The following is an 18,264-nucleotide window of genomic DNA, read 5'->3' on the forward strand; positions in this document are numbered from 1 at the left end:
GTTTTAGGGCCAAAATTGAGGGATGATAGTTACCTTGACGAGGAAGCTATTGAAGACTCCTATTGAGATTGTTCTCATTTATAAAAGAATCTTTGTGTTTAGGGTAAATTTCACTTATTTGGGCCAAAACTTTTAAGGTTTTTTTACTTTTCCTCAATCAAATGTTCTTCGTGTGTTTCAAAATTATTATGGTGGTGAATTTGAAATGTATTCAAGTCCAAATTTTGAGTTAGAATTTAAATCTAACTAGTTCCAAATGACCTTGACACATGATGGACGATTTATAATGATGTGAGGTGAGTGTTGGTTTTCCCTCTTTATGGCACATGAGTCGCCTATATTTTTTACTTGACTGACCTAGGATCCCCTAGGCATTGATAGTTTGCATCATTCATTTTTAAATCAAAATCATTGGATGTATTTTTTTTATTATCTTATAATATGAGGTGTTGTTGATCTATAAAAGAGGGAAAACTCTTTCAATTCCATTTCTTTGTCTTATTGAGATCTTGAGAGAAGAAAAAAGTTTCAGAGAAATTAGGTTTTATAGTATTATTATTGTTGTGTGCATTCTAACTCTTTTATAACTCTCTTAACTTCTTTGACGAGCTTTTATTCCCTTTCCTTTCAATATTTCTTTCTTGTTTTCTATGTTTACCTTTAATGTTTCATATTCTAATGTTTTTGGGTTCCTGTGTTATTTATTGCATGGTTGGTGGTGTGTGGATAGTGTTTCTCCTATTGTAATTGAGTGTGGTGGTCTTCTCTATTCCATAGTGGCGGTTTATCTCTAACGTGTTCATTTCACTTTAGGCTATTTGAGAGGTAATTTATTTTCCATTTCACACAGAGATGAAAAGAATGGATTGTTAGAGTTTCGTTATGATTTTCTCTTTTTCTTTTGTGTGTTAATAATATAATAGGAAAAATAATTATTTTATCTCCCAAATGAGCTTGGAACTTCCCTAAAATTGGATGCCTTCTTGTTTCTTTATGGGGATATCTTGGGGACTCTGTCCATTTACTATGATTACTGGAAGATGTTCAATTCTTCAGAGACACATGGTAAAGTTGAACCTAATAAAAAGAAATATAGATAAATTATATTTCAATAATCAAACCCCGACTCTAAAGCCTTGCAAGTTTTTATTCTTGGGATTATCAACAGTATTACCATTGAATCCCCCACTAGAACCAGGTAATGCAACCACTTAACGGGAAAGTTAACCAATTTGCATCTCCAAATTTTTATGGATGCATCATGATTCTTACTCATGGGTTCATGTTATTTTCTTACCTGTTCAAAGCTACTTTGAGTTGCTTGAATGAACTTCTATAGAATCTTTTTCGGAGGTGACAGTTTCCTCTAAGTTGGAGCTTGTTGAGTATTCTGGTTTGTAGTTGGTGTTTGATTATTGCTCCACTTGAAGTTTATGTGATCTTTCCAACCTGGATTGTATGTGTTGAAATATGGATTATTCCTCTGAAAATTTGCAAATCGCGCTTCTTCACTAGAGCCCTCTGTGGTACGCATTCTGTTTGCATGTCTTTCCCTGCAGAAATCACATTTTAATGCTTGTACCTGACTCGTGTTAGCTTGATTCAGGATGCTTTCAAATAACCTTTTATTTAATAAATTAATTTGAGCTAATAAAGCAGTATAAGCGTATAAAGTTATTATACCTTTCGTTGTACCTATAGCTTCAGTCTTAATAACTCTTTCACTTTTTGAGTGGTGTTCATTCAAACACATTTTTTCAATTAAATCTCTTACATGAGGTTCAATCATTATTCTGATTGTGCCTCCCGCGAAAGCATCTAACAACATACGTGTTTGACTCCTGAGCCCTTTAATAAAGTTATTGATCCATGCTGCTAAGGTCTTGATTTGGGCACCTGCATAATAACAATTGAAATCTCTCCCATGAATCATAAATAGACGTTGTCTCTTGTTGCTTAAAATTTATGATTTCAACTTTCCTTTCCGTGAACTGCGTGGTGGTGAAGAATCTTTCCAGCAATTTGTCCTCTAGCTCTTTCCAAGTTCCGATGGTACCATTAGGAAGGCACGATAACCAATCCTTGGCCCTTACTATCAACGAGAACTCAAACAACCTCAACTTTACCAAATCTCAGTGGCATTAGTTGGTCTGCACATGAAGGTTGTTTCATGAAAGCAAGCAAGATGCTCGCAAAGATCCTGAATTGCATTGCCACCAAAATGATTGTCTTGTAAACTTGAAAGTACATAATTTTAAAAATTAGACCTAATAAAAAGAAATATAGATAAACTAAATAGTAGTATTTTATTGAAATAATAAATAACATTATAAATTAGATAAAATAAGTAAATTATATATAAATATTTCAAATAAAATTTAATAATAAATTAGTTTGTTGTGCGATGGATCTTCAATTATTTATTTATAATCAATAAATATTATCCAAAATTTACTTATTTTTAAAATATACGAATTAATCATTAATGGGTAGATAGTTGACCATTGCGTTGTTTGACCTATATTCGAATTTTTATTCTAATTTTTGTTGAACAAGTAATATATATATATATATATATATATATATATATATATATATATATATATATATATATATATATATATATATATATATATATATATATATATATATATATATATATATATATATATATATAAGGTTTATAGTTTATAAAAATATCGAGGTCTCTCATTTTTGAAGGTTGTGTAACATATTAAGTTGCACGAGTACAAATCTGACTCAATAAATATTATGTTCTTCTTTATTTTAGAAATCAAATTATTAAATGTAATACTCTTTAAATTAAATGACAAGTATATGAAGGATAGAAAAACACTTAGAAAGGGGGGGTTTGAATAAGTGTAGCTTTAAAAACTTGACCGATAAAAATAAATTGCACAGTTATTTTTATCCTGGTTCGTTGTTAACTAAACTACTCCAGTCCACCCCCGCAGAGATGATTTACCTCAACTGAGGATTTAATCCACTAATCGCACGGATTACAATGGTTCTCCACTTAGTCAGCAACTAAGTCTTCCAGAGTCTTCTGATCACACACTGATCACTCCAGGAACAACTGCTTAGATACCCTCTAAGACTTTCTAGAGTATTCTGATCCACACGATCACTCTAGTTACAACCTGCTTAGATAACCTCTAAGACTTCCTAGAGTATTCTGATCCACACGATCACTCTAGTTCCTTACAACTTAATGTAATCAATTCTAAGAGTATTACAATTGCTTCTTAAAAGCTATAATCACAAACTGTGATATTTCTCTTAACGTTTAAGCTTATTCTCACTAATATATTACAACAGCAATGTAGTGAGCTTTGATGAAGATGAAGATTCTGAGCTTCGAATAGAACAGTGTTTCAGCAAGTTAATATGAGTTGTTTTGTTCAGAATCGTTAACCTTGCTTCTCATCAGAACTTCATATTTATAGGCGTTGGAGAAGATGACCGTTGAGTGCATTTAATGCTTTGCGTGTTCCGTACAGCATCGCATTTAATGTTATACGTTTTTGTCAACTACCTCGAGCCTTGTTCACGCTGTGTCTACTGACGTTGCCTTTAATAGCTTCAAACGTTCCTTTTGTCAGTCAGCGTAGCCTGCCACATGTACTTCCTTCTGATCTGATGTTTGTGAATACAACGTTTGAATATCATCAGAGTCAAACAGCTTGGTGCAAAGCATCTTCTGATCTTCTGACCTTGAAGTGCTTCTGAGCGTGATACCATCAGAACTTCAGTGCTTCTGATCTCATGTTCTTCTGATGCTTCCATAGACCCATGTTCTGATTCTGCTTCGACCATCTTCTGATGTCTTGCCAGACCATGTTCTGATGTTGCATGCTGAACCCTTTGAGACAAAGCTTTTGAGCGCTGAATTATGCATACTCTTTATATATTTCCTGAAAAGGAAATTGCATTGGATTAGAGTACCATATTACCTTAAGCAAAATTCATATTATTGTTATCATCAAAACTAAGATAATTGATCAGAACAAATCTTGTTCTAACAATCTCCCCCTTTTTGATGATGACAAAAACATATATAAATGATATGAATTTGCGATCAGAAAGAGCAGTCGGCAAAAGACAAATTACACAGCTATAGCATAAGCATGTGAATATGTCTCCCCCTGAGATTAACAATCTCCCCCTGAGATAAATAATCTCCCCCTGAAATAAATACTCGAAGAACTTTAATAAAAGACTTCCCTGATTATTTCGGTAGAGACGATCACATAAGCTTCTGTCTTCAGAGAATTCAAAGCTTCTGACTTCTGCTTCCATTGGACAGCTTCAGAACTTGAATTTCTTTAGATCCCTAGAACACTCATAGCTTCTGATTCCTGCTTCCATTTAGGACAGCTTCAGAACTTGAATTTCTTTGATCATCAGAACATTCACAACTTCTGATTCCTGCTTCCATCTAGGACAGCTTCAGAACTTGAATTTCTTTGATCTTCAGAACATTCAAAGCTTCTAATTTCTGATTCCATTTAGGACAGCTTCAGAACTTGAGTTTTCTGGATCTTTAGAACATTCACAGCTTCTGATTTCTGCTTCCCTCGGATAGCTTCAGAGCTTTGAATTTCTACCAACATCACTTCATGCTAGATTTGTATCAGAACATTGTTGAATGTACCAGAGCATCATCAGAGCATCTCTACATCCTGAAATGTTACAGAACAAAAACTAAACGACAAAAGTCAGCATGAACGAGTCAGAACATAAAATGTATATTAGAACACATGATATGTATCAGAGCCATATAGGCTAAATTAATGTATCAGAGCAAATAGAATTTTGTCAGAGCAAATAGACAAATATGGATCAAATTCTATTATCAGTGCTTCTGATTCTGAAGCTTGACAGCACTCAGCTTGCTTCAGTTTCCATAAGCTTATTCTTTTTACAGAATAACGCTTCTTATGGTTTTGCTTCTTGTGTGCTTTGAAGATTCTCTTCACTTCTTTATACCTGCAAAACACTTAAACCATATAGAACTTGCAGTTCTTGTTAGTGAAAGCAACTGATTAAATCAAATCATTTATCACATATTTCTCCCCCTTTTTGTCATATCATCAAAAAACAGAAAAGATTCAGAGACAAACAAAAAGAAACACACGGAGGAAGAAGATGATTTCATTGAAGTTCAAACATCAGGTACAGAAGTACATGAAGATAAGTAAGATCAGATGCACAAAAACAGATGCAACGAAAAGAAAGAAACAACACAGACTCAATCTAAGATGGCCCTAGCCTTGACAGGATCTTGGCCAGCATCTCTTGAACCTCATTGTTGTGTCCATCTTGCCTCACCATGAAAGCTATAAACTCAGCATTGAGTGAGCTTTGCTCATCCTGTCTCTTCTGAATTTCTTCCAGAGTCCTTGCAAGACGAGAAGATTCATCAGAAGAAGCTTCACCGCTTTCAACCACAGGAATAGCAACTTGATCTGTAGCTTCCATGGATAGATCATTTGCAGGGATTTCCTCAACAGGATCTGATTCAGCAACATGATCTTCAACATCTGCTTCTTGCATAGAAGCATCTCCATATTCTGCAGCAGGAATTTCCGAGTCTCCATTCTCAAGTGCCTGAAGAATGGCAGCTAGATTCCTGGGAGCAGAAGGACCTTCAACTTCTGGTGGGTCAAAAACTTCTGGAATGACCAAGCTTGGGTCTTTCTCAGAAGGGTTTTCCCTCAGATAGTTAAAAAGAGTCTTGAAGTCTCCGAGCAGAACAGGATAATCAGGAATAAAGATAACAATATCCCTGCATATATTTGCTTCCATTTCAGCAGCCAGTCTTAATTGTTCCATCTCATCCAAGAAGGGCTTCTCTTCCAACAGATGTCTTCCTTTGAGACTAGCAAACCAGAAGTCTTCATAATTCCTCAGAATTCCACGAGGCCGTGGGGCAGCAGCCACTAGTCTTTTCTGTACTCCCATTGCTTCTTCTTGAAACACCTTGCGAAATCTTTTCCAGATATTTCTTGTAGAAACATCATTCAGACCATTTAGGAAGGCTTCCTTCAGAAGGTCTAAGCCATTGATTACCTCATATCTGAAAAGTTCCAGGTAGGTAGAGAGTTCAGGTTCAGGCGGATTGAGGGTGAATTTGTAGTCCGGGTAGAGAGGACAAAAGGGTTTTGATTTTCTGGTAGGTAAGGGATGGGATACAGAAGGTGGAGGTGCGGTGGATGAGGAGGAGGGAATAACTGAGAGAATGATTGATGAGGATGGATTATTTGTAAAGGGAATTGGTGAGAAAGTCTTATCAGAAGGAGTTGGGGGAAGAATATTTAGAGGAGTGGGATTTAGAATGGGAGAGGAGGAGGTTGATGGAGAAGGATTTGGTAAGGTGAAGTTTATTTTTGGTTCAGATGGAGGTGATTGGAAGGATGGTTTAGGGACAGAGGGAGGTGGAGTAAAAACCTGCCTGGAGATTTGCACAGAAGAAGAAGATCTGGTTCTGCGAAAGGAATCTCTAATCCTTTTCTCCCTTCGTTCTTCAGAGTCCACCTTGTCAGGATCAAAGGTGACTCTCAACTTCTTGGCTTCCTTAGCCTCATCTTCTCGGGCTTTTCTTTTAAACCTAGCCTTTTGTTCCTTTTGATCCTTCTTCAAAAGGTCAGCCTTGGACGGAAGTACTCTGCCACGGATCCAAGCAGAATCAATATCTGATTGCTTCCTAACACAATCTTCCAGGTAAGACTTGACAACCTGATGCAGTTCTTCTTGAAACAAGGAGGCAAAACCTTCAACAGTAACTCTTCTTGAGAGAATGTCAGGAAAGCTTGAGCACACAGAAGGTACATTTTGAATGAGTTCTAATCTGAACAAATCCACACCATTGAAAATGGGACCTTGAACTACTCCAAGCAAATGGGATGCATTGAGTTTTCTGATGGAGTCCAGCACTTTGCTTTCAATAAGAATGTCTGAAATCATTCTTCCAAACAGAATAGTCGTTCTTGAAAGATGAGGGTACTTCGCCCTTTCCTCTTCTCTTGACTCAAAGATTGAAGTCTTCAGATTCTCAAACAGAATATGAGAAATGTTGATCTCAGTCTTTTTGCCAATGCAGAAAAGAGTGTGCTTGTGATCTGGACTGATGTAAGAAGAGGAGAGCATCCTTTTTCTGTGGTGAAGAGAACCCAGAATAATTTCAGCCCATACTCTATAAAATGGCCTCAAGGTGCCTGTGTTATTCGAGTCAATCCCAGAAGACTGAGAGATTTGTTTTTCAACTATCGACCAATCAACAGATGCATGTCGAAAACCAGACCAACCTTCTTCATCATTCAGATTGTATAGCTTCCTGATCAGTTTTTCAGAGATAACCACTTCATGCCCTAGCACGAATGAAATGATGGCCGTTGGGGTAACCGTTGCATGTACCCAGAAATCCTTCACAAGATCAGGATAAATTGGACCAACCAATCTATTAAGGTACTTGGACCATCCTTGCTCAAGGATTCTTGCATCACACTTAAAGCCATTCGCTTTAAGATTGTTTAAGTCCACAGCAGTTTCACATAAAACCTCCAAGTCCTTCGTGGGTATCAAGCAAGTTTTCAAAGGAGCATATTCATAATTTCGTAGAAGGATTTGTGAAGAAGTAAGTCTTTCTTTTGAGGAAGATGAACAAGAGGAAGAGTTCATGATGATTATGCCGTAAGATCAGAACAAAGACTAGGGTTTGTAAAAAAAAAAAACAGATGCAGCGAAAAGAAGATGTAGAACAAAATAGAGAGAAGGAGAAAAGAATGAAGTTGAAGCGGACTATTTAAAAGATTTGAAAATAATTAAATCATTTTGCATTAAATGAGAAATGACATTAGGAGAGATAGCATGGTAAATGAAATGATTTAATACAGTTACCTAGGTCGGCGTCTTTTCAACTGCACGCTTCGTACTGACCGTAGAGACACGTGTTCATCATCAGATAATGGATGACAGGTGTGAAATATTCAATAGGCTTTACGCCTTCTGATTCCGATCACTGCTTCTGAATTGATCAAGTTTCTCTTCTGGAAACACTCCTTCTGAAGTGTGCTGATGTAAATCTGAGTGATCTTCTGATCCATTACTTCTGATATACACAGCTTCTGGAGATTCACTTCTTTGTTCTGCAGCTTCTGATAAGACAAAACTGTATCTGCAGAAATTCTTAAGCTGCTTTGTTTCATCGGAACCAAGTTTATCATCAAACCAGATATTGATTGATTCTTCTACAATCAATGTTTCAATATTGTATATTCTGTAGCATTTAGAGCATTCAGAATAATCAAGAACGAAACACCATTGCTTTAGAAACAAACAAAACAGATGGTTCCAAGACTAATAAACTTTCTTTTCTGATCTCCTACGAACATAGTTTCTTCAACAGATTTAAGTACCAGAACTTGGAAGACAGTCCTTCTTCCCTTCAAGTGTTGAGACCAACTTGAGTCCAGGTGACATGACATGTTGACTTTTATCTTCTTTGTCGCCAAGAGAATCTGCAAAAGAAATAGTCTTTTTCTTTGGTACCCACATCTTCTTGGGTCCTTTCTTGTTAGTTCTCCTCAAGTTCTGATTGAACTTGGGTTTAACACTGTAAGCAGAAGGAGGAACAGCATGATAATTCTTAATATGAGTTTCATGATATTTCCTAGGTTGTGTCACATGCTTCTTAGTGTGTGTAATGTGAAAACTTTGAGCATGTGAAGTGTGCCTAATATCATGTGAGTGGCCATACTTGAACTGATCATACAATGGCTTGTATGTGATTTTCATCTTATCAACAGGTTCAAGTTTGTATGGGGTTTCACCCTCAAAACCAATGCCAACTCTACTGTTTCCAGACACAGCATATATCATAGAAGCTAGCTGACTTCTGCCAATACTTCTAGATAAGAACTTCCTGAAACTTAAATCATATTCTTTCAGAATATGGTTTAGACTAGGAGTGGATTTTTCTGAATTGGAAGGAGATCCAACATTATTGGATAATTTTAAAACTTTTTCTTTTAATTCAGAATTTTCCAACTCAAGCTTCTTCGTTTCAAATTCAAATAGCTTTTTCAGCTTTTTGTATTTGAGACTAATCTGAGACTTGAATTCCAGAAGTTCTGTTAGACTGGAAACTAACTCATCTCTAGTAAGTTCAGAAAATACCTCTTCAGAATCTGATTCTGATGTAGATTCTGATCCGTCATCTTCTGTCGCCATCAGCGCACAGTTAGCCTGCTCATCTTCAGAGTCTGAATCATCTTCTGACTCATCCCAGGTTGCCATAAGACCTTTCTTCTTATGAAACTTCTTCTTGGGATTTTCCTTCTGAAGTTTTGGACATTCATTCTTGAAGTGTCCAGGCTCATTGCATTCATAGCACATGACCTTCTTCTTGTCAAATCTTCTGTCATCAGAAGATTCTCCACGTTCAAATTTCTTTGAACTTCTGACGCCTCTGAACTTCCTTTGCTTGTTCTTCCAGAGTTGATTTAGCCTTCTGGAGATCAAGGACAGTTCATCTTCTTCTTCAGATTCTGATTCTTCAGGATCTTCTTCTCTAGCCTGAAAAGCGTTAGTGCATTTCTTGATATTGGATTTTAATGTAATAGACTTACCTTTCTTTTGAGGCTCGTTTGCATCCAGTTCAATTTCATGACTCCTCAGGGCACTGATCAGCTCTTCCAAAGAGACTTCATTTAGATTCTTCGCAATCTTAAATGCAGTCACCATAGGACCCCATCTTCTGGGTAAGCTTCTGATGATCTTCTTTACGTGATCAGCCTTGGTGTATCCCTTGTCAAGAACTCTCAATCCAGCAGTAAGAGTTTGAAATCTTGAAAACATCTTTTCAATGTCTTCATCATCTTCCATCTTGAAGGCTTCATACTTCTGGATTAAAGCGAGAGCTTTAGTCTCCTTGACTTGAGCATTTCCTTCATGAGTCATTTTCAAGGACTCATATATGTCATAGGCCGTTTCCCTGTTAGATATCTTCTCATACTCAGCATGAGAGATAGCATTCAGCAAAACAGTTCTGCATTTATGATGATTCCTGAAAAGCTTCTTCTGATCATCGCTCATTTCTTGCCTTGTCAGCTTTACGCCACTGGCATTTACCGGATGTTTGTAACCATCCATCAGAAGATCCCATAAATCACCATCTAGACCAAGAAAGTAACTTTCCAGTTTATCTTTCCAGTATTCAAAGTTTTCACCATCAAATACCGGCGGTCTAGTATAACCATTGTTACCGTTGTGTTGCTCAGCTGAGCCAGATGTAGATGTAGACTTTGCAGTTTCATCAGCCATCTTTTACTGAAGCGTTTTTCTCTTCCTGAATCTTTTCTAAACACGGTTAAGTGCTTGCACCTTAGAACCAGGCTCTGATACCAATTGAAGGATAGAAAAACACTTAGAAAGGGGGGGTTTGAATAAGTGTAGCTTTAAAAACTTGACCGATAAAAATAAATTGCACAGTTATTTTTATCCTGGTTCGTTGTTAACTAAACTACTCCAGTCCACCCCCGCAGAGATGATTTACCTCAACTGAGGATTTAATCCACTAATCGCACGGATTACAATGGTTCTCCACTTAGTCAACAACTAAGTCTTCCAGAGTCTTCTGATCACACACTGATCACTCCAGGAACAACTGCTTAGATACCCTCTAAGACTTTCTAGAGTATTCTGATCCACACGATCACTCTAGTTACAACCTGCTTAGATAACCTCTAAGACTTCCTAGAGTATTCTGATCCACACGATCACTCTAGTTCTTTACAACTTAATGTAATCAATTCTAAGAGTATTACAATTGCTTCTTAAAAGCTATAATCACAAACTGTGATATTTCTCTTAACGTTTAAGCTTATTCTCACTAATATATTACAACAGCAATGTAGTGAGCTTTGATGAAGATGAAGATTCTGAGCTTCGAATAGAACAGTGTTTCAGCAAGTTAATATGAGTTGTTTTGTTCAGAATCGTTAACCTTGCTTCTCATCAGAACTTCATATTTATAGGCGTTGGAGAAGATGACCGTTGAGTGCATTTAATGCTTTGCGTGTTCCGTACAGCATCGCATTTAATGTTATACGCTTTTGTCAACTACCTCGAGCCTTGTTCACGCTGTGTCTACTGACGTTGCCTTTAATAGCTTCTAACGTTCCTTTTGTCAGTCAGCGTAGCCTGCCACATGTACTTCCTTCTGATCTGATGTTTGTGAATACAACGTTTGAATATCATCAGAGTCAAACAGCTTGGTGCAAAGCATCTTCTGATCTTCTGACCTTGAAGTGCTTCTGAGCGTGATACCATCAGAACTTCAGTGCTTCTGATCTCATGTTCTTCTGATGCTTCCATAGACCCATGTTCTGATTCTGCTTCGACCATCTTCTGATGTCTTGCCAGACCATGTTCTGATGTTGCATGCTGAACCCTTTGAGACAAAGCTTCTGAGCGCTGAATTATGCATACTCTTTATATATTTCCTGAAAAGGAAATTGCATTGGATTAGAGTACCATATTATCTTAAGCAAAATTCATATTATTGTTATCATCAAAACTAAGATAATTGATCAGAACAAATCTTGTTCTAACAGTATAAAAAAAATTTATTGAAATAATAAATTTATGATGCTTAAGGCAGAAAAATATATAACATCATTATGAATATATGAGTAAAAAATAATTACTATACTTATAATAATCATAATAATAATAATAATTAAAAAATAATTACTATTGTAGCGGTAAAAATGTGACTCGACGCGCTTTCGCGCTTTCGAAGTACAACAGAGTCGCCACCGAACTTTATTTATTCCAAAAGGGAAAAGGAAAATATCGATAAAACCCACAAATTAAAAAGAAATGGATAAGAGGGTCATCGTAACCAAATTTAGGGTTCGGGAGTCGGTTAAGCAAGGGGAAGGTATTAGCACCCCTCACCTCCATCGTACTCGATGGGACCCATTTAGTTATTCTTGTGATTGATTGTTAGCTTATTATCTACTTGCGTTATTTATTAGGTTGGAAAGAAGAAAGAAACAAAAAAAAGTTTTTTATTATTGTGCTCGTCAAGACATTTGTATCTTGTGCCTACGTATTCCCTAGTGCAATGGGAAAGTCAGAGCAATCGTAGTTCGGGCTAAAACGCCGAATTTGTTGGTTGATTTTAGCGAGAGGTACTCGATCGTATTCAAACAATACTATGCGCACATGGATAATAGATTGTTTGCATCACTACAAGAATGGATGACTAAATCGCAGTTAAAACAGGATTTTGGCCATCATCGCATTCGAGTGGAAAACATTCGTGCTTCACATGTGGAAGTATAATTGCATTTGAATTTTGACTAAGTGTCTCGTTTATAAAAAGGGTTTTAAAATTAAAAGGTGTGAATTAATTTGAAGTTGTTTGTTAAGAGAAATCAAACATTTAAACAAAGGCTTAACGGCCATCGCCTAAATGCTTGAAAGAGAAAATTGTACAAGTACGGACAACCCCCTTGTAGGTGATGAAAAAAAGGATGATTTGATGAGTTGAAATTGTTGTGAAAGGAGGGATGAATTAGGTTTGAAAGATCTTTTTATGGAATTCAAGCGTTCAAACAAAAGCTTAACGGCCATCGCCTAAACGCTTGAAAGAGTATTAGCTAGATTGAATTTTATGAAGTCTTTAATGGAGTCTAAACATCCAAACAATGGCTTAACGGCCATCGCCTAAACATTTAAAGAACAACTTGTACAAGTACGTACAAACCCTTCTTCTCCAATTAAAACTCAAAACTCGATTCGATTGTAAAGTATATTTTTGAAGTTTAAAAGGGAATATAGGAAAATAGGCACTTGGTGTTGACCAAGATTTATTGTGAAAATAATTTGAAGTGGAAAAAAGAGATTAATTTGAAAATATGGCATATGCTTTTATTTTGAATAAAATGTAGGGTGTAGAAAACAATGGTCCATGAACCAAAATGAATCCAAAAAAAATGTTTAAAGCCCAATAGAAAAAATAAAACAAACTTAGGGATATGGTACTGGTTGGGTCGGGTCGGGTCAGAGTGATCTGAGACCCATCTTTCATTCAAACCGGATTGGTGAAAACCCAGAGGCAGCGCCTCTTTTTTTCCGAAACGTGAAACTTTTTCTCTCTTCTCTCGCGGCCGCTCTCTCGTCCTCTCAATCTCTCTGCAAAATCTCTCTCGATTCCTCTCTCACCCCTCACTGATATCTTACGGCTCACTCTGTTCTTATGTTTATAGCAACAACACTTTTCCAATCTCTCGTTCTCGACTTCATCTCTCCGGCAATCAAGCAAACAACAGTGACGAGTCAAAAACAAAAACCTAAGCCCCAATTGCAACCCGATACCCCGATTTCATTATGATGATTTACATATTACAAGATACGAAATAAATGGGACAACAAAACAAAATAAAAAAAATGGAGAGAAACCAGGTACTTCACTTTGTCGCTGATTCTCCTTTGCCTTTTTCTTCTTTTGATTCAACTCTGTTCTTTGTCTCCTTCTACAATCTGCTTCAGTTTGTTGGTGTGTATGGTGCGGTTTCGAGGAAGGTTGAATGAAAATTCGGTGTGTGGTATTTGCGTGAGAGTTTGAGCAGAGTGTTAGGTTAGGTTTGATGGTTATGAGTTGAGAAAGTATTGTGAGTTTTTGGTGAGGTTGCAAGTGTGTTGTTTGAGCAAGATTGATTCGAGTAAAAGTAATGGTGTTGGTTGCAAGTGTGTTGTGAAGAGATTTGAGTGGTATGAAGGTGTAGAGTTTTCTGGGCTGATTTCAAAATGTGTAAGGTTCGGTTACTGTGAACAGAGGTTTTGAGAGTAATTGTGTTTATCAAAATGTTCCCCCCTATGTGTGCTGTGAATCTCTCTTCTTATAGATAGAATTGGTGAATTTTGGGGGGAAATTGGGTGTGTTTTCAAACAATTATGGTAAGTCTGTTTGTTGCTTTTTGATGCAGGATTTTGTCTTGCTATTTTGATGCAATCCTTGGCATGCTGTGTGCAGCAAGTAGGTTGTGCAAGAAGACAACTTTGGTGGACTGATTTGCACAGTTTGAGCAGCAAGGGTGCAGTCTTTTTTTGGACAAATCAAAGAGAGTGGCGTGGGATAGAGAAAACAAAACACACTTTTTTTTGTATTGTCTAAAAAAACTGTAATAATAAAAAAAAGGACCTTAGTGTGAAATGGGCCTAACCCAAATACACACTTTTTGTTATACATTTTTGACTAATGATGACAAAAAAAACTAAAATAATGTGAATACTAATTAAATTATTAAACTAAATGAACTAAATTGAACTTAAGTTTTTTTTTTTAACAATTTTAATTAAAAGAAAACAAATACTATTTACAAATGCTAATTTAATTATTAAAAGAAAAATTAATCTCAATACTAACTTGACTATTAATTTAATATGATACAAAAAAACAAATATGTAAGGTGCAAAAGTCGATCACAACTCAGATGCGACGAGATTAGTAAAATAACTGAGCCAGTGGATTTCACGAACAGTCAATTATTAATCAGAACACAACCAACACAAATGAATTGTAAAAAAAGTAAAAAAGACTAGGTCAAAAATTGGGGTACGACAGATGCCCCTATTTAATTATCTCGAGCCAGATGACATGAAAGACTTATGTCTTCGTGGTATCAAATGGCGAAGGATAATTAAATACAAAAGACCCAAATTTTTGTCCTTATGCAAATGAAATGCAATGCATGGACTATTTTTTGTTATTTTGAATGCAATATGATATGAGACATATGTTGAACTCTGTGGGGAATATAGTGCCACAAAGGACAAACTATCAGTGGAATGTGGCATCCAAGAATAGCATTGGACAAAAACAAGGACCAATATCAGTCAGTGTACCGATGAAAGCAAAGGAGAACATTAACATCAGCTAATGTACTGATGAACAAAAGGATATATATTATCAGCTAATGTACTGACTAAAGACAAAAAGGATACACGACTCCAATTAATGTACTGAAGCGGAAAAAAGGATGATATCATCAGTTAATGTACAGATGATGTAAAACAAATCGACCTGCATCAGCCAATGTACTGATGAGGGAAACAAGAGGAAACTATCATCAGCTAATGTACTGACGAAAATGACTCATGTGCCAGCTAATGTACTGATAGGGAAGGAGGAAATAGGCCAACGTCAGTTAATGTACTGACGAAGAGAAGTCCTATACCAGCTAGTGTATTGATAAGGATGAAATAACCATGACCAATCATTAGCTAATGTACTGATGAAGGGAAACAGGAGAAAACTAATATCAGCTAATGTACTGATGAAAATCCTGCATTAGCTTTGATACCAATGAGGGGAAACAAAAGTGCATATTGTCAGTTAATGTACTGATGATAGCAACAAAGGGTGAACAATATCAGCTAATGTACTGATGGATATAATATAGCGTTGACATTATCAGTTAATGTACTGATGAATGCAAGACGAAACTGCTTTGGTAAATGCCAAGTGAGTTGGACTTAGATCTCAAGGTGAGATGTTGATAACAACGGGACCTTGAAAGAAAATGAATGAGTATGAATTTTGTTTAGATGCATGATTTTGTTTCGATACATGATATATGAATGATTGATGTAATGCAATTGGTTATGACAACTGAGGTAGACTCTTTTATGAGGGGAGAATGGGATTCTGATTCCTCAACACGAGTAACACTGCCAAATCTATTATGGTTAAACATGGTCTTGTCACACTGATGATCCTTTTTGGGAAGGACTGATAAACTGCTTGGGGATCGCTGAAGAAAACTTCCTCTGATTGACTGATTGTTACCTGATCGTTGCTTCAGTGCTTGAAATGAATGTCGGGAACACATGCCCTGGTATAACTCTTGAATAACAGGATCTTGAAGTAACATGCCCCTGATAGGATCACTGGTCAAGTTTCTCAACTGTTTCAACTTCTTGAAAGATGAGTATTTGCTTGCAAATAAGATGTTCATTCAAAAATGGCAATTTTAATGCAATGCTCAAAGCATATTTTGAAATCAAAGTCATTTATTGAAAACGTGTTATTAATGTAAAGCAAATGAATCAAAGGTCTAAACACAAGGGTCTAAACGTTCAAAGTGACGGATAAAGCAAAAGGTATGGTAAAATAAACAAATTGCAAAAATCTTTAGGAGTCAGGTTAACGCAACCTTGTTGTAGTATGCTTTTAAAATAAACCTTGCTTCAATTAGGTCTTTTGAAGGTTGTAACGTGGTTCGGTTCATGGTTTCAGAAACAAAGGATATAGGCTCAAACTATATTTGTACCCACCCCATCCTTCGCGATGAACTTCAATCCTACGCTCAGCTAATTCAAACTATACATTCAGGTTCCAAAAAGCTTTTGGAATTGCACCTATGATAATGATGATGGTTTAAAGGCCAAGGGAATCTTTGAGATGACAGTCACTTCTTCCTTTCGTTAATAACAACGTTTTATTGTTGTTCAAGAAATTTATTGACTTCTCTTTCTTTTTTTATCTATTTTGATATCCCTAACTTTTGCCTGAACTTTCTTTATTTGAAATTACAGTCAGCGGGATGCCCCAGTTTTGCCTAAGTCTCCTTCGTAGGTTTTGACTTAGCGGGCTTTTTTCTTTGAATTTTTTTTTGTATTCGAAAGATAGTGACTGCCTTGATAATGATTAATGATAAACATCTTGGTCACTTTTGATTGAAACCCTTATTGAAAGGTGAGTGGAATGATTCTCTTGAAATTGAATGCACAACCAAAATAACTGAGAACTACCCTGCCCCAGGTTAAAATTGCGGGTTTTTTCGTTTAAAAAGAAACTCCAACTTCAAAGGCTCAAAGGGGTTGACTAGGGATTAACTTCCTTATTTCTCCAGTGTTTGGGAATTGAAACAATGCCTGTACATCATTAGCAAAGTCTTACTTGAAAGCATACAATTGAACAACTTGGGTTTTTTTATTTTCATCATCCTCCCTCCAATCTTTGCATAAAACACAAGTTTGATAAAGAAAGTGAACAAGAGATATATATTTTTTTATTTTTTTAGAAAGATAAAACATAGAGATAAACACAATGGATGTAAATGAATTGACTCAAATATGTAATGCTCATTTCATTAAAATTAACATTCAAGAACAAACAAAATTCAAATGCGGTACACAAGATAAAACAAGGAAATTGCAAACAGAAGGAAACAAGGCCTAGTGATTAATCAGTGACGAGGAGGAGCTATCCTGTCTGAAACACTTGGCTTTAGGGAAGAGTGACTTGGCTTGCTTTTGTCCTCAGCCACTCTGTTTTGGCAAAGGATTGTTTACAACATTGGGATTGGTATCCTTGAAAGATATCATCTTCTTATCAATTAGATCTTGAACCTTTTCTTTCAAAATTCTGCAATCTTCAATTGAATGACCCACTACCCCACCATGGAAGTCACATTTGACATTCGGGTTGTACCCAGGAGGGAATGGAGCTATTCTCGGCTGAGTAGGTCTAGGTGTCACCAATGACTTCTGAATCAAAGTTGGATACAACTCAGCATAAGTCATAGGAATAGGATCAAAGTGAGTCCTATCGCGATTCTGATTGTGATTAGCAGCTTGAGGTTGAGGAGCTTGAACTTGCGGAACTTTGGTCGTAGGAGCAACTACAATTGGTTGGTCATAGTTATTAGTCCTTTGACGAGGTCTTCTTCCTTCATCACTCACAGCATTTGTTTCTCCATCCTTTTTCTTGTGGAAGTTTCCATAGAACATTCTTGCACCATTAGAAGGTTCAGCAGCATTGGCAACCTTGCCATTCTTGATTCCCTCTTCTAGCCTTTGACCAATGGTCACCAAGTCGGTAAAGTTGGAGGACACACTTCCAATCATCTTCTCCCAGTAGATAGGCGAGAGAGTGTCCATAAACATTCCAATTAATTCCTTCTCAGCTAAAGGAGGTTCAACTTGAGAAGCTAACTCTCTCCAGCGTTGAGCATACTCTTTGAAGGATTCTCTTTCTTTCTGAGACATGTTTTGTAGTTGACGGCGATCAGGAGCCATGTCTAGATTGTACTTGTATTGCTTCATGAAAGCATCGTTCAGATCTTGGAAACAATGAATACGGCTCTTCTCAAGTCCCATATACCATTTCAAGGAAGCATCAGTCAAGCTATCCTGAAAGCAGTGAATCAGCAATTTGTCGTTCTTGGT

Source organism: Vicia villosa, linkage group LG5, assembly GCF_029867415.1.
Source record: "Vicia villosa cultivar HV-30 ecotype Madison, WI linkage group LG5, Vvil1.0, whole genome shotgun sequence".
In the NCBI taxonomy this organism is placed as follows: Eukaryota; Viridiplantae; Streptophyta; class Magnoliopsida; order Fabales; family Fabaceae; genus Vicia; species Vicia villosa.